We start from the raw sequence: 25,475 nt of genomic DNA, 5'->3' as shown, positions 1-25,475 counted from the left end.
AGTTTTTGTTCATGTTAGCTCTGAAAACTGAGAGCTAACAGAGATTTATACAGCCTTCTCATAAATAGTGTTTTGTCCTGGTGACCTTTATACTTGTTCCCTACCCACCTATAGGAATATAATATAGCAAGTCATATTGCTCCTATGGTTTCTAAGGAAAAGAAAATAATGAAAGATTCAACTGTGTAAATGTCATTCCTGCCCAGCCCGTTTAGTGTTATGAGACAGGGAGAAGTCTGCTTTGAATTTTTCCCTCTGGTAGGAGCTTGAAAAACCTTGAATTTTATGTGCATCCTCAATCATGTCATGCAACAGTAGTAGTGAGAAATATAAAATCTACTATCTCATTCTGCTAGGGTTTTGAGTGCTGTGCTGAGTGCTGAGAATCCTGCCTTTCTAGTCATACAAAATGATATCGAATCAACAACAACCTTTCAGGATAGCTATTACATAGCCACCATCGTGGAAATGTGGTTGGGATGGCTTGCATGACTGGAGTGCTGCAATGGATGGCTACAAGCTCTTCTGAAGGGACAGGCAAGGAAGGAGACGTGGTGGTCTGGCTCTGTATATTAGGGAGTCTTTAGACTGTACAGAGCTTGATGATAGTGATGATAAGGTCTGGAGCACATGCAATATGAGGAGCAGCTGAGGGAGCTGGGGTTGTTTAGCCTGAAGAAAAGGAGGCTCAGGGGTGACCTTACCACTCTCTACAACTACCTGAAAGGAGGGTGTAGCCAGGTGAGGGTCGGCCTCTTCTCCCAGACAACCAGTGACAGACCGAGAGGATATAGTCTTAAGCCGCACTAGAGGAGATTTAGGTTGAACATTAGGAAGAAATTCTTCACAGAAAGGGTGATTAGATATTGGAAGGAGCTGCCCAGGGAGGTAGTGGAGTCACTACCTCCTAGGTGTTTAAGGAAAGACTGGACATGGCACTTAGTGCCGTGGTCTAATTGACATGGTGGTCTTCGGTCATAGATTGGACTCAATGATCTCAGAGGTCTTTTCTAATCTAATTGATTCTGTGGGATTCTGCAGTTCTGTGATCTCAGACAGCATTGATTTACTGACATAAGTTTTGTGCTTTTATTTAATCAGACTGCATTTCTTACCTTGTATTTGATTTTGTGCAAAACCATGATAACTAAAGCAAGTGACTTTACAGGCAGAAGGATAAAAATAAAAATAGCATTAAATGGTTTAGATTCTTTGTAAAATTATCAGTTAAGTCAGACATGAATCTTAAATGGGATCTAAAATGTTAACTACTTTGGTTCCTTAGGTTAACAAACCTTCCCATTCACGCAGTGAAGATGCTAGATAGAAAAAAGATTCTATGTGAAAGAAACTTCAACTGTACACTGTGGAAACAGATTTTAGGTTGTCTCTTGTCCTCTTTTGCTACTTAGCAAAAGTTAGAGGTTTGTCTTTTTTTTTCAGTGGGAACCTACACCAAATTATAATACAGTATACTTAAAGCTAGCGGTTACATCAGTGCACCAGCATCTGTTGCTGTGATGGGTGCTGAGTGTGGTTAGCTGTAATTGGATTGAATCATCAGTCTAGGAAAGTCCTCATTTTGCCATAATATTTGTTGCTTGTGCGTGACACTTAAGAGTTTTTGTCTATGTTTTCCCCCAATGCTAATTCCTCAATATAAGGACATTAATCTCTCTCTGCATGCCATTTACTATCAAACATAATCTCCTTTTCCCCATATTTCTTTCTGTTTACATCCTTTCATGAGAAATATTTAGGCCACTACATGTCTTTATTCTTGTCAGACAGAGCAGATGAAAGATCCATTGCATGAAATTCTTCTCTATCTATAGAGCAGGATATCTCAAAATACATGCGTAAACATATAGAAAGCACAGAGACTGACAGCTGATAGATGCTGTAGACTTTTCATTGTTTTCTACCATGGTGATTATGCCAAATGTGTCAAAACACAGGAAAACAAATTTGTATATGAGTGAAGCGGCACATTTTTTGGCTGAGAAGGCAATGCAATGTCCACAGTCCTATTTTTAAAATATACTTTTTGATCATTTTGGTGTGTGCTAAATGTCTTTGCAGGAGCCCAAGATCATTCCATTCGCTTTTTTAAATATCTTTTCTCTTGAGTTTTGCCCTCTAACTGACTGTAATTACACAGGGAGGCTTAGTTTGAGTCTAACCACTAGCTTTCCTCTGTGTCATTAGATGATGTTAGAGGATTAGCATGCACAGTTGCAAATTACAGTATATGTCTTCATTTTCTTTTTTCGATTAGACAGTTTATAAACCAAGTGTTTCAGATGACGCAGAGAGAGAGAGAGCATCCATCAAAGCTGACAAAGCAGAAGGAAAGCTTGTGTTGAATTACAGCGCTGTTTGCAGCAGCCTTTTGCTCATCCCATTGCTCTTACATGTTGATACTAAAGTATTCATAATTTCTGTGTTAGTGCAGCATGTGCCTTCCATGTGATGTAGGTGTTATCCAGAAACAGTTACTTGGAGAAACTCGTCTGGCCATGCACATGGAATATGGCATTGACTGCTATCAGCAATAGTGAATTTTGCACGTAACTGTGGTCCTGTCTTGCTCTGAGCACTTTCATGTGGCTTATGCTCAGCAAAAGATGTAGCACCCTTCATCTAATATCTCTTGTGACAGTGTGCAAAGGGTCTATGTATTGCATAGTAGTCAGAAAGCAGTCCAGCTTGAAAACATTTCAAAAGGTGGATGGATGTTGGGCATATCTCTGAGAAAGGAGCTCTGTTTCCAGACAGGGAGACCAAAACGCTAGAGCTGCTTGCTGTGCACAGCCAGTAGTCTTTGCAAAGAGCTCACACTCACATTGGTTTTGGTACTTTTGCTTCTCCCATCCAGCTTAGGTCCCCTAACTTACATCTACTTTTATGCTTTTCTGCATCTATGATTTGGGTGAATGTATGTGAGACCTGAATTTTAAATTTTGTGGGAAACACAGACCTGCTACTCTGTTGTTGCAAGATCCCTTTTATGGCACCATTGATTTTCCAAAAATCAAAAGAAAATCATGTTTTTTCTTTGAGGAATATATTTGAGACATCATTGAAAGTCACGTGTATTGTGCAGGACTTCTAATTACTGTATGAAATATTTCTGTTATTTAATATCAAAAGTTTCAGTCACTATATTAAATATTTCCCTAGTTGTGCTTCTGATTAAAGAAACAAAAAATTCCTAAGCCACCACTTTTAACTTCCTCTTCTCTAAAAGGCCTCGTCCTCAATACTACGAGAGACCAGTACCATTCCAGGCCACCATCCTGCTTCAGCAGGAGCTATAAGAGTGCTGCTGTCAAGTTATTGAGATTGCTTTGCTTCCACTGTAACCAGCAATTCTTGTGATATTTTTTTTCCCAGAATATTTCTCCTGGTTTTGAAGCTCCCCATGAATATAGTCAATGTCTTCCTATGCTCTTTTTTTTGGATTTCTTATGTCTGGGATATGTTCCAGGAGCTTTATGGTGTAGCTTTAGGCTCCTCTGGGTTGGAGATGCTTCTACTTGTCATCCAGACAAGAGCTTTCCTTAATTATTTAAGACCAGGAAAAAAAAAAGAAAAAGGTAAAAGCACAACAAAAAATATAAAACATTTTTCAGTTCCATGATGGAGGAAGAAAACACCCTAGGCACAGCTGGCAATTAGTTGTATATTTTCTTCAAGTTTATAACCAGCTCTGATAGAAATCTGTTCTTTGATGGACAGTTCTCTAATAATAGTGGACAGCAAGAGCAGAAAATTTAATATGCTCTGCAAGTCAGCATTGGTTGAAGCACCAGAAAACTGTGAAAGTCGAAGAGAAATCCCCTTGGAGCTTGCTTTGTCTGCTCTCAACTTGCCCTTTCTTGTGTTTAACCAGTTTGAGTCCAGGTCATCTGCCCTAGGCTTATTTGTGTCAGTGGAGTGGGGGAGTGTGAAGGGAGCTGGGTTTTTTTCTCCTTTTTTTTTTTCTTTAAACCCAGAACGCACAAGCAAAACAATAGGTCAGTTGAAACCATGGCAGTTCATGCAAAGTGTCAGAGTAACTGTTGGTGATGTCAGAAATCTCTTCTTGGTCAGTTTGGCAAGATATAAACTAGCAAGTGACTCTCCAAAGGTACTTCTGTGGTTATTCAGCATATTTATTGTGCTAACAAGTTTGACAGTAGTTTAACATGTCCAGCAACCTCCAATTACACTTTCTGTAATTTACAGAAGCAATTCCTTCTGATGTTGCATGCTGTTATCCTGCAAGGGTCTGGAAACATCTAAGCCATCCCAGTCCATTTGTTAAATTTTGTAGGTGTTCCTTATCTTAGGATTAAACAAAGACTTGAAAAATAGGATTCTTCAATGGAGCCCAGTTAAATCTTTTGCAAAGGCTGCTAAAGTATGCAAATAGCAGAAACTGACACTCCAGATCATTTAAATCTGTATTACCTCTTCAGTGGGTAACTTAAAAACCCCACTTATTATGTAAATGTATTCAGAAACCAGTAGAAGGCTCAAGTATGTGCGAAATCATACTTTTATGTGCTGTAAGTCATCTCACCTGTGTTGTGTTTGTTCTGGGTGAAAAACAGTGTCTGACCGTGACTGGGAGCCTCTCCAGGGAACTTGTCCTCAAACCTCTAACACTGTGATTTACAGGAACAGCATTGTGAAACCTCTTGAACCTTTCGGAGCTTCCTGTTTCTTTCTTGGTCTTTTCAAGACTAATGTAATTTTAGCTCTTTCCTAGCAATTAGATTAGACACATGCAATTTCCTTGTAAAATTGCTTGAGCAAGTCCTTTGGTAAACTGTAATAAACTTGTTGTGGCTCAGAGGTGTTTGGCAGAATAATTAAACTGGACTCTAGTGCCACAAATAGGTATGTAGTTAAACACCACAGATCTGCTAAGGTGCTTGGTTAAGTTTCTATAAACATAGTCTCTGTCATGGCCATATGTGTCTTCTGTTTATGGTTTCTGCTACAATCTGTGCATTGTTCTCTCTGAAAAATCATGTTTTAAGTACATTGAATGATAAAGAAGTTGTATCTCTTACCCCACAAGTGTGCCAACATTAGACAGATTCATGTCGATTTGTGCCATGTCTGTCTTAGGTATTAATTTTAAAATAATACCCTGGAATGTGTTTATTTTAGAATAATACTATTTTAAAACAATACTCCTGAATGTTCAGGGATTTTAAGACAAAGAAAAGAGAGCAGTTAAAGATTTCACACAAATCAAGAATCACCTTTGTGAGCATCTTTCCAAATAAGCCTGAGAACTGTACAAAACTGACAGTTACTTTTTCATGCAAGGTCCATATTGATTTTGTGCGGTATGACACATTCTGCTAGGTCTTTGTGCAAAAGAAGTTGTGCTAACCTCCTGCCCCTTCCCTTGACGTCCTCATCGTTTTCTGACTGCCTGTGTCTGGTGCCCCTGGAGCTATCCCCATAAACACAAATGCACCTTTCAACATCATTTCTCAAACGTTTTCCTCTTTGTTTCAGAGAGCACAGTGAAAGCAGAGCATCCCCGTTCACACAGAGACATACCCTTATGATTCCAAAGAACAGTCTGATTGGTAAAAAAACCCAAAGAACCCGTGGGTAATTAGTACTGTGTATGTAGTTAATCAATTTAAAATTAAATACTACTTGTGCTGGTGAAAGGTTGTAGTAGGTTTTGTTATGGCTTTGAAAAAAATCTAGTTTAGTGAAGGCTGTCTCTGAGAAGGAATATTGGTTCTTTGTGTGCTGCCTGTGACAGAAACAAAGCTGGGGGTGCAGTTTTCACAAAGGATGCTGTAAATTTCATCTCCTAGATCATGGAATTCCTGTGCTGATTTTAAGAGAAGAGCCCTGCAATGCAAGGAAGCGGATGTATCTTCTTGTGCACAGCGAAAGGAGGTGGTGTGCCAGCGGTCTTGTGGGTGAAATAGGAACCTCATCTCCGGCTTCCTAGTCCATCATCCTCATCATTAGACGATTCCGCCTCCCAGGCAGACAGATTACTTCATATTTTCATTCATTAATGATTTATCAGACAGCTCCTCTCCTGAAGGCTCATCTCCTCAGTTATACTCACAGCCCACACGCAACCAGCAACATGTAGCTGCCAGCTGGCACTCTGGCATTGGGAGAGCAAGTTGCTAGCCCTTCCCGCATCTCCTGCTGCCCCCCCTCCCCTCCCTTCCCAGCTGCTCGGCTCACCTGCCAGCTCCTTGGTGGATTAGATTGCACCAAAGCCATCAAATCTCCATGTGTCCTGTCCTCCTATCCCATCTTTCGAATCTGATAGCTTAATGTGCTTTTCCTAACTATTTTTTTTAATTTAAAAAAAAAAAAAGAAAAAAATACAAGAAATATGAGGTGACTCCATTTGTAAAGTGGCAGTGCTGTGTCTGTTATGGAAATAGTGGCCTCTCATTTTGGTGAGATGGTATGCTCAGTGGTGACTTACATTTTAGTTCCAGGTAGACAAGAGGGAGTGCGGGGAGGGACTGAGTTAGCTGTGTCTGTGAGCAGGAAAGTGTGGGTTGGCAACAGTTTCAGATTTTGCTATCAGGTGCTTGGCAGAACAGCTCTGTTGAAATCCCTCTCGAGTTGTCTGTGTGAGAGAGTGATTTTTATCACATTGCTAAAGATTAACTCTATTCTTGTTCTCTGTTCTGCTCCCAGGAATCAGGCATGCTCTGAGGTCTGGGAAAGAGAATCCAAATGAATTCTCATGATGAAAATCCAGAATTGTTTGCTACTCTCCAACTTGTCCACTGCATGCAGGTTGTGACCAAGAGCAAGGGGAACAAGGGCTACAGGATAGGAGGCAAAAAATATAAGCTAGGAGAAAAGGAATAAATGAAACTCCCTTGAGTCATTTATACATGAATGTATAACTTTTGAGTGCTTAATCTGCTCTTGGTAAGTGATGACTGATAACTAGTTTTCTCTCTTCCCTCTCCCACACCCTCCCAGAGTGTTCAGAAAGGACACAAGATAGGAATAATAAATCTCATTATTTTAACAGGATTCAATACAAATTATGGATTAAGTGTGCTACGGATACCTCAGTAGAGAGAAACTTACTCTTCCTAGGATGCCTAAAATCTGTTTTCATTTATATAGTTTTTGAGAACTTTCTGAGTTATTCAGGCCTCTTCACTTACCTCTTTGGCACAACACTTTTAAGTAACTATTGTTAAAGGCATCAGGGTCCAATCAAGCAGCCTTGTTCCTCCTACGACTTGAGAATCCCTAGAGACTGATACTGAGTGGGCTTAGACTTGGGGGAAGTCTGGATCTAAAGCCAGACCAGATTACCTTTACTCTAGGTCTCTGAGCTGGAGCTTTGTACTGCTGCTCTAACGAGCGAGATTGAAGGTGAAGAGGAGTTCAGGCTGACACAAATAATGGCGTTGCCATTCCATTTTGTGCTGCAAAACTAATCAATTTGGATGCTTTTGGCTTTGGAGGGGAAATAGGTGCATGAGAACAGTAGGTGCTTGTGTTCTTTGGACTGCCAGGTGTCTGAAAAACCAGTGTCAGCTCTGAGGGTGTAGGAACTCTTGTTGCTGCTCTGTGGCCAGAGCAGGCTTCAAGTCTCCCATGGGGGGGGATGGGAGGCCATGGCAGGACTCTGCTCACACAGACCGAGAAGAGAGTGCATTGTACAGTGACTCGGGTTAGAACAGAGGGAAAACCAAGAACAACAGCAAGTAACTTATTTCAAGAGGTAGTTCATGAGCAGAACAAGGACTTGGGACATGGGTCTTGCAAGTCCTCAGACCAAGGACACAATCCACTGGTTGTTGCAAGACTAGTGCATTCCAGTACTGTGGATGAGGATGGCAACCAAGATAGACAAAGCACTTGCATGCATTAGCAGCTGTGTCAAAATGTCTTTCAGGTCTCTCAGTAAACTATGTCAAATCTGGCCCATGACTGTCAACAGAGCTAAGGGCATGTTGCTCTAGGAGATTGCTATCAGTAAAGCCTAGTGCAAATTTACAGCACCTGACTACTTCATTTTCTGTCCTCTGTATGTGGAATATGTTACCTTGTGCATAGGGTGCATTAGGTGTGCAAGAAGTTGCTGTAGTGTAAAGAGTGTGCACTGAATTTCCACCTAGTGCTACCTGTCTGTGCTAAACCACAGTTTACCAAGCAGTTGTTTGTTTTCTCTTGCATCCCATCTCTTAGCTTTAGCACTTGAATTAGAGCACAGGATCTAAAAAAGCAGGAATTTGAACCACACCTTTTCACTGCAAAATGCATACCATGCTTTTGTTAACTTACTAGATTGTTGCATTTGTCTCTGTCTCCTAAAAGGAGTGAGAGGAGGATTTTTGTAAGTGCAGCAGGTCTGCGTATAACCTGGCAGAATCACATATTGCTGGGGTTAGAAAGGGCCTCTGAGGATCATCTACTCCAACCCTCTGCTCAAACCAGGGTCAACTTAAAGTTGGTGTCTCAGGGTCATATCCATATGGAGTTTGGATATCCGTAGCAGTGCAGACTCTGCAACCTCTCTGGGCAACCTGTGCCACCATTCAATACCCTCACAGTACTATAGGTTTTTTCTTATGTTTAAATAGCATTTCCTGTATTTTAATTTGTGCCCATTGCCAGTTACTGGACACCACTGTGACCTCTTGCCTCGTCTCATTTACTGCCTCCCATGAGGTATTTATATGCATTAATAAGATTGTCCTGAGCCTTCTCTTCTCCAGACTGAAGAGTCCCAGCTCTCTCAGCCTTTCCTCATAGGAGGGATGCTCTAAACTCTTAACCATCTTTGCAGACCTTTGCTGGATCTGCTCAAATAGATTTGTTTGTAAGTATTAAGTCCAGCACAGCATTTCCAGTTGTGAACCCAGTCACCTGTGTTAGGGACTTACCATCAGTGCACTTCAGGAGTCTCCTGGATTGAACCCTGCTGATTCACGTTGACATTTTAAGCATTTTTCAACACGTTTAATGTATCTGTGGCTGCTATTTCTTTGTGCAGACTATTCAGTCACTTTACATTATTAAACTATTGAACATCATCCTGAAATTATGCCCTGTGGAATGCAGTTTGCAAAAGAAGGCTCAGTTAAGCTTGTACCAAAATGAAACATATAACCCACCTAATATGTTGGGGTTTATTTCCTCCCTTTTTCTCATGCTTAAATGTAAAATAAGCATTATACTGTAGGAACCAGGCAAAGGCTAATTTGCCTCATTTGAATGTGAAAAGGAGCCCACATCCTTCCTGTGCCCTGCAAAGAATGCAGAAAGACTTTACAGAGAAAACAGATGTACTAATATGTATCACTTGTTGGGGGGAGGGGGAATCCAAGGTGCTGCCATTAAAGCAATGCTGAACTTGCAAGGAAACAAAAGCACCAGCATACAAAATATAGTTCTGGGAAGCTGACACAATTGGGACTGTTTTCTCTTGCTTACATTTATGCTCCTGGCATATGAAAAGCTGCTCTGGAAAAAAAGTATATACAAAAGAAAACATGGAGCCTCATTTTTCACACTTCGTCTTTACTGAAGACAATTGAGTGCCCAAAATGCAAACAAAAGACAGAGGCTCTAGCCAGGCCATAGGGAAATCTGCATTTCAGAGTCAGTATTGCCTCATCAGAAGAATACACTACTGACATCATAAACAAAACAAACATAGCTTTTGGAAGTATCCCTTAATTTTATTGGTATTTTATGTACCTCTCTAACACATAAATATGAAAGAGGTAGTCTTGTTATCTCACAAATAATGCAGGATATAGTGGGAAGGGTTTTAATGGTCTAATGGTTTTTAGCATAGAAGATAGAGAGCAAATGATCTCAGATGTTATTTCTATGGCTATGCAATCCAGTTCAGAGTACTACCCTTTCCTGACCCATCTGTTTATCCCTTTCCAAGAACTTTGGCAAGCAGAAGTCAGCACTGACCGGTCAGCCTGTGAATCCTAGTGCTCCTAACTTCCCAAATTCAGCAACCTGCCTGATGCAGATTTGGCCCTGTAGCAGTATAGCCTATCTTGCCAGCTTTTAGCTTGCAGACAGGAGGCAGTAGCATGTGGCCATTTATAATTTATTATATACATGTATCGCCAGTCAAGGATAAGTATAGAAGAATACTTTAAAGTTTCCTATTTAAAGGCTGCCTCAGACTTCCTAAATTAAAAACTGGTTTTCATGAGCAGAGGAGTGAAGCATAACAGTTACACAAATTCCTTGGTTCAGCAGTTTTAGCTGGGTAACGTCCATGGGTGGGTATGGCGCTTTGTGAGGATCTTGTGCTTTTTCCCTAAATGCAGCAAAATGGCCATTTCCTTACAGTCTGCAGTACTGAGGTTCAGGACAACAACAAAGACCCTTCAAAATTGACATTTCCTGCTTGATGTACTGTTTGCACCTTTGGGAGGTGTTCTTGATTTGCAGGAGTTTCAAAACTGTAGCATTGACACAAATATCCAGCCATGGATAAGACAGGCTCAATAACCTTGAAAAGGGAAATTTTCAACCCACTTACCTAAATCACTTACATGAATGTGAATGCAGCACAAAAGCTGAGGTGTTTGAATTGCAGTTTAACTGCTGGCTTGTTTTGCGGGATCAGGCTAAATAAAATCTTGGCCTTGAATTAATATCTGTGTATTGGAACAAACATCTCAATGCAGCACACTGCAGAAGGAAGGAAGCAGAAGAGAAATTAGATCACCTTCCTGCATTATTTCTTGTAAGTGTAGTCTTCTTATGTATGGAACACACATTTCCTGTTGTTAAAATATTGTAACAGCCTGCAGTAGTCAAACAACAGATAATCTGCTGTTGCTGAAAACTGGAGTCATATTAGATGAGCATGTTTAGAGGGAAGTATTCAAAAACTGCAGATTATCAGACCTCTCACGCTCTGAAAAGATAGTGAACGTGAACTACATAACAACTGCTGTAATTGTCATAACAACTGGAGTTTTACATTATGGAAGAAATAAAAGACTGACTCTTCATACAAATGAAAATGTGAAGATATGAGTGCTTTTGGTTCTTGCTTTTTGTTTTGTATCATCTATGCATTTAGACAGAATCATATAGATATCTTATCCTCTCTTCTTCATGTCCCTTAATCCTAGAGTGGAGGTACTTTATTTGTTTCTGTCTACAGTAATACAGGTTTGTACCCATACTCCACAAGTTGTCTTACAGCACCGTTAAGGCCCAACTGCATGAACTGCACCAACTCTGTTTTGTGATAGCAGCCATGGAGGTGACAATCCAATTCAATAACAGAATCATCAATCATAGAATAATTTGGGTTGGGAGAACCTTTAAAGTCCATCTATTCCAAAACTCTTGCCCTGGACAGTGACACCTACCACTAGACCAGGTTACTCAAAGCCCCATCCAATCTGACATTAAACATCTCCAACAATGGAACTTTGTCAGCTTCTCTGAGTAACCTATTCCAGTGTCTCACCACCTTCATTGGAAAAGATTTCTTCCTATGTCCAGTTCAAATCTACCCTCTTTCAGTTTAAAATTGTTGTCCCTCTTCCTATCACTACAGGTCTTGGTAAAAAGTTTCTCTTCATGTTTCTTATAGCCCCCTTTAAGTTTTGAAAGGCTACTGTAAGGTCTTCCTGGAGTCTGCTCCATGCTGAGCAACCCCAGCTCTCTCAGGCTGTCTTCATAGGAGAGGTTTTCTAGCCCTCTGATCATCTTTGTGGCCCGTCTCTGGACCTACTCCAACAGGTCCAAGGTCTTGTAGTGGGGACCCTAGAACTGGATGAAGTATTCCAGATGGGATCTTATGAGAGCTGACCAGAACCACCTCCCTCAACCTGCTGGTCATGCTTATTTTGATGCAACCCAGGATATGGTTGGCTTTCTGGGCGGGAATCATACATTACCAACTCATATCTAATTTTTCATCCATCAGTATCCTCAAGTCCTTTTCCATAGGGTTGCTCTCAGTTCCTTCATCCTTCATCCTTCACCCTGACCCAGCTGCAAGATGTTGCACTAAGCCTTGTATTTCATTAGGTTCACAGATGCCCACTTCTCAAGCCTGTAAAGGTTCTCTGGATGACATCCCTTCCCTCCAGTAGTCAATGGCACCACTCAGCTTGGTGTCATCCACAAGCTTGCCAAGGGTGCGCTCAATCCCACTGCCTATGTCATTAACAAAGATACTGAACAGGGCAGGTTTAGATTAAATATTAGGAAGAAATTCTTTACTGTGATGGTAGCGAAGCACTGTCGCAGGTTGCACAGAGAAGTGGATACCCCCTCCCTGCAAGTGTTCAAGGCCAGGTTGGATGGGGCTTTGAACCACCCGTGGAAGGTGTCCCTGCCCAGGGCAAGGGGGTTGGAAATAGATGATTTTTAAGGTCCCTTCCAACCCAAACCATTCTATGATTCTATGATTAAATTATTTATAATTCCTGATGCTTTGCAGCCTTAAAACCCTTATTGCCTAAACATTACAACATATATACAGGTCCCAACACATCTTAAAAGATTCTGTGGCTTCTGATGCTCAGCCAGACTCAGTGGCTCAGTGGACCACATTTTGTGACCACATTCTGGGGGCAGGTCACATCAAGGGTGATAGGCGAAGAAGGACAAAAGTCTGTTTTTTCTTTGTCTAGGGATATTCCACTTCAGTGGCTGTAACACATGATATGTCTTCTCTGAGACCACACTTCTTATGGACATTCAAAATGATAATTTTTATCTGTCTCTCGATCATGGTCAGATAGCAGATGCAGGCTTTTATTGTGGTAGAGTGACCCACTCAAGTAGCTGCAGAAGAGCAAAGTGAGAATTATCACAAGACTTTCTCTTCTTGGAAACACTCCAGGCACACAGAAAGAGGAAGCCCTGAGTGTTTCATCTGGATTTTGCGTTATACCATTGCAGACAATCTTTCTGCATGGACTGAAGCAGGGAGGAGCTGGAGGAATGAGAGAAAAAAAAAATTGTGAGTAGCAGAGGTGGAAGCTTTTCTTAGGAGAGGAAGTAAAAGAGAGAGGAGGGAATGAGTTTGGGATCTGTTCTTTTTTCTGTTTTCATTGTATAAAGCTGAGAGACAAACCACGTTCAGTCATGGTATTTTCCCTCATGAGTTCTGAAAAACTGTACCATTGATATGTGGGATTTTTATATTTTCCTTTTATACTGCAGTTATTTCAGGAGCAACAGCAACCAGGCGGAGAAGAAAATCTTTAGCTTAGCCTTTTATTCTCAAGATAGGCATTGTATCATCCTTGATCTGGTTTCCTACCATAATTCATGTTTTCCATGGAAAAAAATATTCCCAGCTTCTCCTCTTGCTGTCCTTGTGCAGAAAACATCAGTATTGCCTCAGTGTTCTCTGACATCAAACTATGCGGCCTGAAAGTTGCTAGAGATTGGGTATTGAGGTGAGTGGCAAGGCAGGACAATCATATTGAAAACAGGTCCACGCAGTCCCCTAAATTTTAGAAGAATGGGAGAAAGGGAAGAAGAGTGTTTTGTTTTGAAGTGAGGGAACTATGTTAGGAACTCTTTTGAATGTACTATGTCCATAAAGGACTGAATTAGGCTGTTCCTGAGGTTTTAAATTAATATCCTCTATAGAACAGGTGTTTCATGTGCAACGAGCCAATTATATATACAAGTCATGTAAATTTAAGCTATAGATTAAATGCTATGTATACATCCAAATGCTACTTAAAAATGTTTGTCTTGGCTCTCCCTTTCTTAGACAGCATGTATCAGTGTTGCTGCTGAGAGATAGGCATGTGTTTGGCTAGGTTTTGGGTTGTGCTTTGTTTTCTCTCATTTTCTTCAGTGGGGAAAGGAGATTGGATAAAACTGTTTTCTGGTCTCTGTTGACATCAGCACATTCGATCTGCCTGTGTCCAAAAGAATTATGTCAAAGCAATTGCCTGCATTTGTTTCTTAGCGTGTTCTCCAGCAGCACTGTCGCTTGAGGGTCAGACTGGAATACATTAAACTGGAATTGGGGCAGAAACTGCAGCCAGCCTCAGGTCAATGATGCCTCTTGAGATTTGCAAAAGTGACACTTCTGGGGTTTGTTGCATTAAATTCCATAGCGTTTCTGTGTCTAGTCTGGGTGAATTACAAAGGCAGATGGAATGGTTAGTCTCTCACTCTCCCATATAATTCTTTGTCTGTGTGTCTGGAATAAAAGGACAAGTCTTGCATCTATTTATTTTGTAATATTTCAAAAAAAGATTTTTTTAAATCCATGCATTAAAGCTCTTTGTTTCTGTGTAGTTTCTATCATTTATGTTTAGGAAGATTACCACAGTTACTTCATCTGTAAAATTATATTTGTGGAGTCTAGCCTCTGTGATCCTTGTAATGGTACAACTTTTGACATAAGCAAACCTTTACGAGGCTTAAAAACACAGTTGCACATGTGCTTAACAGAATATCCTCATGCTGTAGGATGTAGTTGGAGTTGTGCCAGAAGAAGAGGAAGAAAAATGCATCCAGGAGGACAGAAAGTATTAAGATGCAAAAGTGCACAATTCAAACCATACTTTTGCAGGGTCTGATTCATCTTTTATTAGTAGTTCTGAAACCTCACTCTCAGTCAGCTTTCCCAAAACTTTTGTTCTGTTAGTCACTAAAGAGTTGCCAGGTTTGAGTCTTGAGAACTGTTGATAGGAATATTGGGTATAGCAGGGATGAAGTGGTTGTGTATGAATGCATGTACACGTATATATACACACACCATGCTTGGACAAGCCATCTTCCTCCCTAAAATTTTCCACAGACTTTCTTGTTTTAGTTCACTCTGCAGAAGTTTTGTACTACAATTTTACTGAAGATGTATGTTTCTTTTATGTTTGTAACATAGCACTGAGATTTTACTATGTTGAGCATGCTGTGTTTTAGCAGGCATCACTTACTGAGTGACCTAAAGTTTGAAAAACATTTTTCCCACCGATTGAACAGAAGAATATATGTAGAATCATAATTAAATATAATTAGATGTTTGTTTGAAATAAAGTCTTCTAAATCTCTGGAGTGGCATATGTGAACCAGTCCTGAGCTCAAGCAATTGGGATTATTTTATCTATTTCGTTTGCAGAATTTACACTGCAGCATTCAGTCGTAAGTGGGTTCATTCGAGAAGCTTAAAATGAGATGATACCAGCAACTGGCACAAATCAAACACTTCCCTACCTTCCTGCTCCTGCACATTGATAGGATTAATACTTTCTGGCCAAAGGCCCAGGTTGGGACAGATAGCATGGACAAAAGCTTGCACTGCCTCTTTAAAAATCACCAAATCTAAATATGGGCATGCTGTGGGATGAAGCAAATTCAGTTGCCAGGTCCTTAGGAACCCACCTGCCCAACCTCAGCCTTGGGACAGAGCATGAAAAGCTTTCTTGGCAGCACCCAGTTCCTTCAGGATGGGGGAAGAGAATGAGAAGACATATGTATGTCTTGAGTGACCTAGGAGGTGCCTGCAGGAGCAATGCTCACATCCACTCATCCTGCTTAAAGGCACTAACTTGTTTTCCTGAAGAAGGTAGCTAGTCCAACAATTCATCCCGAAAGGATGAATTTGGGACAGGAAATATCTGTGAGATATGGAGGACTTCTTCCCTCACCATGATTCTCTGAGGTCACTTTCTGTGGCTGGGTGATACTGGGATGAAATCCCAGGCAGATCCCTGGGACAAGGTCCCAGTAGCAGGCAGCAGACAAAGTGAATTGCTGAAGCGAGGAGTCGCAGGCACTCTCTCAGTGTCAGAGCTGTAATAACACCCATCAGTTTCCTGAAAGTGGTTTCCTTGGCATTTCAGTGTGAGGAACTTTGTACAGTGAGGCTTTGTGTGGAGCAAGTGCTGGGAATTGAGAGCCTGCAGATCCTGCACAAGACAGACAGTTGGGCATCATTTGTACTTAGATGGCATCTCATCCCCAAAAGGTTGGGGTTTCCCCTGGAGATATTTTGTAAGCCATAAGCATGAAGGCTGCCAGGATTACTACCCTGGAGGAGTGTTTCTTGGTGGCAACACAAAGCCCAGTGTGATGTAGTGACCACTCACCTGACCTCCAGCTTTAGGCAGGCAGTAGGTCTTACCTGCAGGAGCTCCTGCTTTGTGCCTATTAACCCAAGCCGTGTGGGTGTGCATCCTTTTTAAATCGAGCATAGTTACTTCCACAACTTTGCAGAGACGGACAGCACATCACAACCTGTTGTGTAAAGGGTTAATTATTGGCTAATTACCCATAACAGATCATTGCTGAAAAAGCAGAACAAAGTTGCCTGTTCACAGTCTGGACTGTAATAGCATTCCGTTCCAATGCTTTTTCCACCTTTGCTAGATTAGAGCCCGCAGTTGCCGAATTTATTCATTGTATGAATACTGCTATACTGTGAACAAAATAACAAAATGCCATTTAAGATTTTGGTTTATAACAAAGCCTTCTGCCACCCAGTTTTCAGTTATTTAATTTCTTTTCCCTGAACACTCTTCCAATTTTTCCAACACTTTTTTGTAAAATGAAGCAGCAGAACCTGAATATGTTATTCATGGAGCAGAGGAATGAGAACCAAATGCAGCATCACCATAACCTACCTACTCATCTTTTGATTTTCATTTGTTTGTACAGCTGAGGCTCACATTAGCCCTTTTGGCCACAGCCTTGCGTGGGGAATTCATGTCAAGCTGATTGCTTCCCAGGATCCCGGGTCTTATATTCAGTCTCTGCTTTGGAGAATAGAGTCCTCTCTCTCCCTCTCACCCTGTAAGTATGGCCTGTATTCTTTATTCTAATAAGGTGATTCTGTACTTGGCCATATTAACACCTAAACTGGTTTCTCCCATCTTTCTACATATTCCAGTTGCTCTTGTAGGGCTTATCCTTTTGTGGTTTGTTTTCTGCTGTCCACAGTCTTGTGTCTAACCACGATGACTTAACTTTAATCCAGGTCACTGATAAGGCTATTAAATAGTAAAGTTTCTCATTTGCCATTACACATTGGTTTCCTTCATTTATCAGCTTTATAGTGCTTTTAATATGACTGTGGACTCAGAAGTGACTTTAGTATAAAATAAGTTCGAGGTTTTTGCCTGACCTCATACAGTGCTCTCCACCTATGGAGTCCTGCTCTCCGTGTATAGATGGAGACACTCCATAAGGCTTCAAAGCATTCAGTTTCTTCATAAAGATATCCTACAGAACAAGTCAAATCACTTAGAGTTGTAATACTGTTAACAAAGCTGCCTTCATCAAGTGAACTTGTAATTTTTGCAAGAAATTACGTCAAATTAGTTTGACAGGATCTATTTCCCTTAAAGCCAAGTTAATTGACTTTTATTACAGAGCTTTAAAAAAAATTAGTAATTGAGATCTATATTGGTTGTTTTATCCTCTGCAAAACACTGGAGACTCAGCCAATCGGTGTGTAATTACTTTTTACCTCTCTTAAACAGTAGCCCAATATGAGCCTTCCTCCTGCCCCTGGTCCTTCCCCAGTGGCCCAGAACTGCTTTAGATGCAGCAGTAGCAACTCAAAGACTAGATCTTTAAAAGCTTCTGAAACAAGTTTATTGCTAGTAACTCATCTGAATCACCCAGAATTGTTTATCTGCTGTTTAACAACCCCTCTCCAGGGGCTACTGTGGTGGGAAGCTATTCCATTATCATCATCATAAATAGATCATCCAGCCTTTTATCTGTGTCCCAATCAGAAATATTTTTTCATAACTCCTGTTGCTGTCATATTGTTATGAACTATTTTACCATTTGTATTGTTCAGGATTCAGCATTCATAATCTATTTAGAAAAATAAAAAATTACGCAACTGATTTTATCTGCCTTAATTTTTCCTAGTGTCTTCTTCATTCCTCTATATAATCTTTATTTCGCTTTTTTGCTTGTTATTATCTTTTCCCCTTTCTCTCTTCATGTATCAGTTTCGTATATAACATTTTATATGTTTTTTCACTTCTTTGTGAAACAACCCAGCTGTTGGGTTTTTTTTATTGTGTGTTATTTTTATCTAGCCCATTTTCATGGTTGTAGCACTGTAGGCATTTAGGAAATGTCTTAAACTGCTTACAATGTCAGCAACTTTCTGTATGTTCTGCCTTCAGCCTGATTTGACTCCCATTCGCTCTAGTTTTGTGAAATTGCCTCTCAGAAAGCATGCACTGTGATTTTACTTTATGCATATATAAAGAGCATGTGTTCATATATTTCTTAAAATTTTGCTAGTCTGGATTTGATTGCAGACAATGTCAGCTATCTGCACAGGAAGCGTTGGTCCTTTTCAGTCTAAACAACCAGTAACCTTATGGTTTGTGATCATTTCCTCCCTCTGAGACACAGTGGAGAGCAGGGATGCTCTGACTCCTCTACTAAACCACATATGACTCACAGGCAGTTCAGGTAGCTCCATCATGGGACCAGCAGTAAGTTGTGCTTGTGCTGGCCCTGCAGCTCCTGCCAGTTGCAGTCCCTGGCTGGAGAAGGAAGCAAGTAAGTGGGTCCTGCTGAGCATGGCATGGTTGTGTGATCACCACAGGGTTTAGCTTGTGTACAGTGGAGTTTAGCTACGTCCCATAAGCTCCTCATGTTGTGGTGATCATGCGGTGAACTGCTTCTGAATTCTCTTTCCCCTTTGGTGCTGCAAGGCCTATGTTGTGTATGACTCATTTAGCTAATTGGCAAGAGCTTTATTTCACAGGGTTAGGATGGCTGATCTTTCTTTTAAATTAGCAGTCAGTGACTTGTCATTTGTAGCCCTTCGGAAAGTACAAGGGTGTAGTGCTAGTGACATAAGGATTCCAGCCTAAGTAACACAGGGAGGGATTTTGTACTTCTTGTATATAGGTGTTGAAGAAGTCCATCATCTCTGTACTCTCCAAGATTCTTTACTTCCAAGTTGTTGGGCACTCGGACAGACATCATTTGTGACATATATGGCCTGTCAACTCCCCTCTTCCTTTTGGAACTTTTAAAATTGACTGCAACTGTTTCTGTTAATAATATAATTTAAATGTAGCTATTATTTTTCAGGAATATTTTTTGCATTGTTACTTTGCAACTACAACTGTTTCTGTTAGTAATATAATCTAAATGTAGCTATTATTTTTCAGGAGTATTTTTTTGCATTGTTGCTTTGCAGGCAGAGGATATATCCATTTTTTTCAGATTCTTGTAATTAGCATATAGGCAACTAAAAAGATTTGTCTTCTCATAGCCTCTGCTTTGGTTAATGTTGTCCTCAATATCATGGGTTTATGCTGCATATGACTGTGGTTGTTTCTTTAACCCAACTTGTCCAGCCAACCTGGCTTATAAAGTGTGTATTTGTTCCCTATCAAGAGGTCCCTTTCCTTTTACAACACAATCCACAAATATGACATCTGTCCCCTGTGCTGTTTACCTAGTTTATAACTTCAGCAGCCTTCATTTTTTTGTCTTTTTGTGCTAGGAAACAGGGAGGAACTCCAAACAGAATCTCGCAATATCCTGAATTGTTGAGAGATGTGTAGTTCATGAGGTGTATCGCAAAACAGTAATTTTCAGTGAAACCCTGTTTGTCTGCTCCAGATTACCATCCAGTCCTGCACTTGTCTTTATGCCTTAAATACACAGAAACAGAGAAACCTCTGTTGACTACCTCTTTATCACGCATTGCTCTTTTCATTCTGCTGATGAGGATGGTTGGAGCCATCCTCAAGGGCACTTTGGGTCAATTGCTCTTACTCAGAGGGCCAAACTGGGGAGGGCGTGCAGGCAGTGTGAGGGGTAGCTCAAACACCACCAACCAAATGTTACCACAGCATCCAGTGGATGTGTATTTGCTTGGTCAGGTGTGTGGTATGGGCTTGTGGACCACCCAGTGATTTATGGGCTCCAATGCACTCTGGACCACCAGACAAGGAGCACCATTGTAGATACTCCTGCATGTTAAATTGAGCAAATGTCCACTGTGGCAAACTTCCGCACTTGATTCTGTGTGACTAACAGGGTCTTCAGATGGGTTTTTGAGCTTGGCAAATGCACCTTCGTTCGCAGACCAGAATTAAAGTACAGTTTCTTCTCCTAAGCATATGAATCTTTGAGAAAGAATGAAAGAGAGAGTGAGAGAAACAAAGAAATCAGCCTTCCTCTGGCTTTAGGGAATAGGCTATTAAATAGAGTTAGGATCTGCTGTTTTGGTCACTCATTGCATAACAGAAAACCAGATTGCAAGAGACTCACCCATCCCCCTGAACATGCCTCCAGAGACACTGCCATGCCTGGCGGATACTTGTTTAGCCTTCATGTTGCCTTAGGCAGTCTGTTCCACATTTTTTACTGTCCTTGCCAATGGAAAGGATTTTCTTCCCTGACACCTAATCTAAATATCCACAGCTTCCAGTTAGTCCATTATTTCAATGTGACTTCCTGCTTCTTCCAGTTAGTCCATTATTTCAATGTGACTTCCTGCTTAGGCCATGAAGGTTTAAAGTAGGAACTCCTATATTCCTATAGCTGTGCTGAGAAGATTTCAGTAGCTTTAAGCTAAAGGACCAGATTGTGGACCTGTAGCTTAGACTCGCTACACATGACCATACCTTGCAGATCATTCCCTGACCAGTATGTACAATGACCTCAGGTTCATGATGAAATAAAATTATCTCTTCTACTTGTCCTCAGATATGGACATAAAGCTTAAAAATAGATCTACCATATGTTTAGTGATACTTAGGTATTTTGAACAATGTGAAGGGCCCTCTAGCTGTTTGCTGGCTTCCTTTGGAAAATTCTCACTAACCCAGCAGAATCTATTTTTCATGGCTTTTAAAGCCCAATTTTCTCTGACTAGCAGAAGTGACCTTCCATCATGATTTTTCCTACCACCTCTTTTTTAAACTCGAAGTCCCAACTCTTGAAGCATCTGGGATGTTCTCCCATGTTTATTGTTGGCTCATCCACCTCCAGACTATGATATTCTAATTCAAACAGTGCAGCCACCTAAGAGTCAGGGCAGGCTGTGGGGTCAATCACCAAAAATGAAAACTCATCAGTTCTACAACCATACACACTGATGCAAGGACAAAGAGGACAATACATGGAGGGGAGAAGGTGTCTGTCCAGTATTGTGGTTTTGTGTTCCTCTATTGCTGCTGCTGCTGTCTTGAATTGCTAGTATCTTTTCATGAGGGAGAGAGAGACAGAAAGAAAGACAGAGAGAGACAGAGAGGAGCAGGCCTTTTTAGGCATAGGTCCATGTGTAGCAATTTTGGCAGTACCTCTTAACAGTTCCCTGAGGTAGCAGTGGGAGGTAGGCAACCTCACTGGGCTTTGTGATACTGCAGGGTCCACTCTGAGCTGAGCAGTATTGATCCACCTTTGGAGGCAGAGGGACTTTGCTGTGGTTCACTGGTCTGCAGCAGAAACCAAAGAAAGGGAAAGTATCTATTCTTTCTCCTCCTATTCTTTTGGATTCTGCCTCAATTCCCTTCCTTACTCGTCTCCTGCTCTGGTGATTGCCCCATCCAGGTTTGTGTAGGTTACCTCTGCTTCTAGGGGCATCTCTCAACTTTTTGGCACTCAGGAGTGTATGTGGTTAAAAGGAAATAGAGACTCACCATAGACTTCCTAGAAGTCATCCCAGGTAGCACAGTTGCAGCCTGTGGTAGAACATGGGGAACTGTAGTTTGTAGGGTAGTTGGCAATAGAGAGTTGAAAATCACTGGTCTTAATGACCTCATGGTTGGACTGTGTGCATCAACACTGACACTCTTCTGTAAGAGGGAATGCAAGGTTAGAAATTGAAAAGAAAATGAGTGATGCAGATGCACTATCACCGCTTCCCACCTGCAAACTGATGTTCACCCAGTCTCTGAGCAATGACTACTCTCAAAAAACTCAATTTTTATTGCTGAGCACAACATGATATGGTATAGAATATCCCTTTGGTCAGTTGGAGTCAGATTCACCAGCCGTGTTCCCTCCCAACCTCTTGCCTACCCCCAGCCTACTTGCTGCAGTGCCAGAGAGAAACAAAGAAGGTCCTGATGCTGTGCAAGCTAAAGCAGCTAAAACATGGGTGTGTTATCAACATCCTTTTGGTCACAAATCTAAAGCACAGCAGAGTTTGGAACGCTATGAAGAAACTTAACTCCATCCAGACCCAATACACAATCCGAAGCTGTCACCTAGCAGTAAGCTGTCATACACTGAAACCACAGTGGCAACAGCTGGGTTTGAGAAAACAGGTCTCACTAAAGCACTTTTCTGTTTGCGTATGTGTAAGTGTGGGCAGAGTTTTTGCGTCTTCCCATTACTGATGTAGTCAGTACCATCAGCACTCTGGTCCCTTACTGGCCTTTGCCACAATGTGGCTGCCACCCTGTTTGGGGTCTCCACCTGTAAATGTCTTTGCTGTTGTATATGGAGCCAGCTACAATGATGGTGAAAAGACTAGGGGTTTCTTTGTGAGATAACCACAGGCAAATTTTTGCTTGTGTTTTTGAAGGAGGATATTTTTAACCTGTTGTAACTGGACAAAGAAGGGATTTAAATAATACTTTTAAAATATTAACAGTAGCAATCTTGGTGACATGAGAGCACCTTGGGATGGGAATGGGTCCTGAAAGGGTCTCGAAGAAAGTCATCTGCTGATGTGAGACTCAGCTTGCTCCCTTTTTCTTGCCATCACATCCTCCAAGGTCGTCATCACAAAACAAATCAGACAAGGCTGAGAAGAGGTTAGAGGGGGGTGGGGAGGGAGCAGTGAGGGTTTTTTGGGAGATAATCTTTTTCTATGCCTCTTTCCTAGTCTACAGTGGCCAACACACAGAACTTCTATACTACTTCCTTCCCTTTTCCCCTCTTCCTTCCCTACCCATCCTGATTCACATTTTGCACTCTTCTCTGTGCTGCTCCTATACTGCGGGTCAGAGGAACACCCATTAATCCTGGGCAGATTCTAAAAATAAGAACTGAAAGAAAAAATATCAGAACAGTGTGAATCAAACTGCAATCATCTTTCTGTTCTCTTAATGGGAGAAAATAAAAGAGGAAATCAGTGGAGACACTCTTTCACTTCTTCTCTTTCCAAGACAAAATTATTCTGGCATTTGCAGCAGTTTTCCCTTGATATAGGTTTTCTAATTTATACACTTAAAAGGCACTTTACAATTTAGGTGCATTAGCTCAAAATGCTTATGCAGACCATTCACCCACTTCTCTCTGCTTGTGAATAGAGCTGCCATAAGCAGCCTGATGAAGGAGGAATGTAGCTTGAAATCACGCTATTGAATTTACATGGTGCTCTCATGCGTTACTCCAAACTAAGGATAGACCCATCCTCTGGGGGGTTTAGCTATAGAGTAAGCAGTGTGTTTACTGTGTGTAGCTGCTACCTTTTGCTGTTAATTTCAAAGCTTCCTTTAACTCATTTTAAGCATAAAAAAAAATCCTTTATGCAGCTTTGAGTCTGACTTGCACTTTGGCTTATGAGCATAAAACCTGCAGGCCTTCCTTCTAAAGTTAGCTATACATAAGCTTCTTTCTTTTAGATTACAAATGAAGTTTGGATGTTGGTGGGAAAAGAAAAAGATACAGAAGGACCTTTTCTCAGAACTGCTCTTCCTCTTCTGTGTTTTTCTAGGGCATCTTTTTCATAAAGTAATAAAAGCCCTGAGACAGTACAAGGCATAACTCAGTTACTGCAACTTTAAGAGACTGCAGGGTGAGCCTCTGCTTTAATTGCTTCTTGTGTTTTGTTCTGGTTTGGTTTTGCTGAAAGGGATGTATCACAGAGAGTGGAAGAGAATTCACTGTGTTTTGAAAAAGATGAAGCCATGACATTCACAGATTCAGATGGCAAAGAAGCCACAGAAAACCAAAAGGGTGGCGACATGTCCCTTTGAGGGCAGTTTGGAGGGTTTGTCTTCTCTTTTTGGATTGGAGAGCTTTCGATTACGGCTGCTCAAATGGCCACATTGTGCTAATGCAGCTTTCTGTGGTCTTGCCAGGTGACCTCTTCACCAGCCAGTCCCACCACCACAACTGTCCCTCAAACAACCACGTACAGACATGGTTATTGTCCCTCCTGCCCAGCTGGAGTGCTGACTTCCTTTTTCTTCTCTAGTTTGTAAAATACAACTCGTATAGCTATGTTGTTAATAAATAGATCACCTGGGTTGTAATAAATCTCTTGTCAGAGTGGGATCATATCCTCTCACCGGCAGGGTGATGGATCTGTTTGTCAAGACATTCATCGCTCTTTCTTTCTGGCATTGAGTGGCCACCCGCCCTGCCCCATGGGCAGCTGTGCTCACAGCCTCTGGCAGAAGCCGAGGGTCTGGTTGTAGCTCACTGAAATCCTTCAACACGTGCCTTGTCTTTGCCAGTCCTGACCCCCGAGGCTGGCTGAAATTAAACAGCAAGATGAAGCCCAAACCTTCCATCTTTCATAACTGACTCTTAGTTCAGGTCCCAAAGAGGAAAAAGAGGGAAGGCAGGCACAGGGCTATACTTCACAGACATGTGTTACAACTTAAATCTTGTCTGTGGTGTCAGGAAGCTGTCATTTCCAGGGCTGCATCCCCAGTCACTTGGTAACAGGGAGAAACAGCAGGGCAGAATATGGCACTTCGAAGCTCCTTGCAGGATCTGCTCTTCTCGTGGTAGCAGGATCCGCTCCTTTTCCTGAACTGCTTCTGCCACCATTGTAGAAGATTTCCAAAGCAACTGTATACTGACAAGAAACAATAGTAGGAGCACTCCAGCACTGTAAAAGACATTTTCTTTGAACCAGAGCACTATGGCAGCAGGAACTCATCTAAGACTGCTCTTCCTACTCCTCCAGCCACAGATACTCCATTGACACTGGGCAGTAACCTAACTTTTGACTGCTGCAGATGAACAATTAAACAGCTGGGATTTTTATGGTCAGGCTGCTAAAGCAGAATCTGGGAGTGAAGCATTAAATGACTCCCTTAAAAAATCACATTAATGCAGCCTAGGAATTTTTCAGTGCTGTTTTGAAACATACTTGACTTGAAGTTTTGCCCTGGTGTTTCTGGCTTTTTGTTCAGAAATATCACATAGTGTATGTGAGATTTTCTGCATATCTTTAACAGTCAGAGGGCATCCAGTGGTAGTACTGCATCTGATTTACATTTTTTAATGCTGTCTGACGGGTGTGGTGCACATGTAGATTTGCAAGAATTCTACACAAATCTCCAGCTTCATTCAAGGCTGAACCACATTATCACATCACAATAAAATTATATTCTTTCTAGATCAGACATTAGTATAAAAATGGTATGTATATATACTAGCCTGCAACCCACAAGCCTGAGAAATAACTAATAACACCCAAAAGTTTGAATTATTTTGAAGTATTTGTTGTATCTTCCTGACGTGCTTTATGATTCCTAAAAATTGTGGAATCACTGTTTAAGCTGGAATGAAGACAGTCCTCTGAA

General features: G+C 41.2%; 1 protein-coding gene across 4 annotated transcripts in view; it reads left to right on the top strand.

Moving 5' to 3' along the window:
* Positions 1–25,475, top strand: part of FYN (FYN proto-oncogene, Src family tyrosine kinase) — a 143,884-nt gene that overhangs the window by 68,656 nt on the left and 49,753 nt on the right. For 3 of the 4 annotated variants that reach the window (XM_027632995.1, XM_027632990.1, XM_027632979.1), the window contains exon 3: positions 16,648–16,782. The exons of the other annotated variant lie outside the window; for it this stretch is intronic. The gene's annotated coding sequence lies outside the window, so the exon portion shown is untranslated. The remainder of the gene's footprint in view (positions 1–16,647; positions 16,783–25,475) is intronic. 4 annotated transcript variants of the gene reach the window in all.

Source organism: Corapipo altera, unplaced genomic scaffold (genome assembly GCF_003945725.1).
Source record: "Corapipo altera isolate COAL_440 unplaced genomic scaffold, ASM394572v1 2b, whole genome shotgun sequence".
In the NCBI taxonomy this organism is placed as follows: domain Eukaryota; kingdom Metazoa; phylum Chordata; class Aves; order Passeriformes; family Pipridae; genus Corapipo; species Corapipo altera.
Note: the sequence above shows the minus strand (reverse complement) of the source record. Positions and strands in the feature narration are given on the sequence as shown.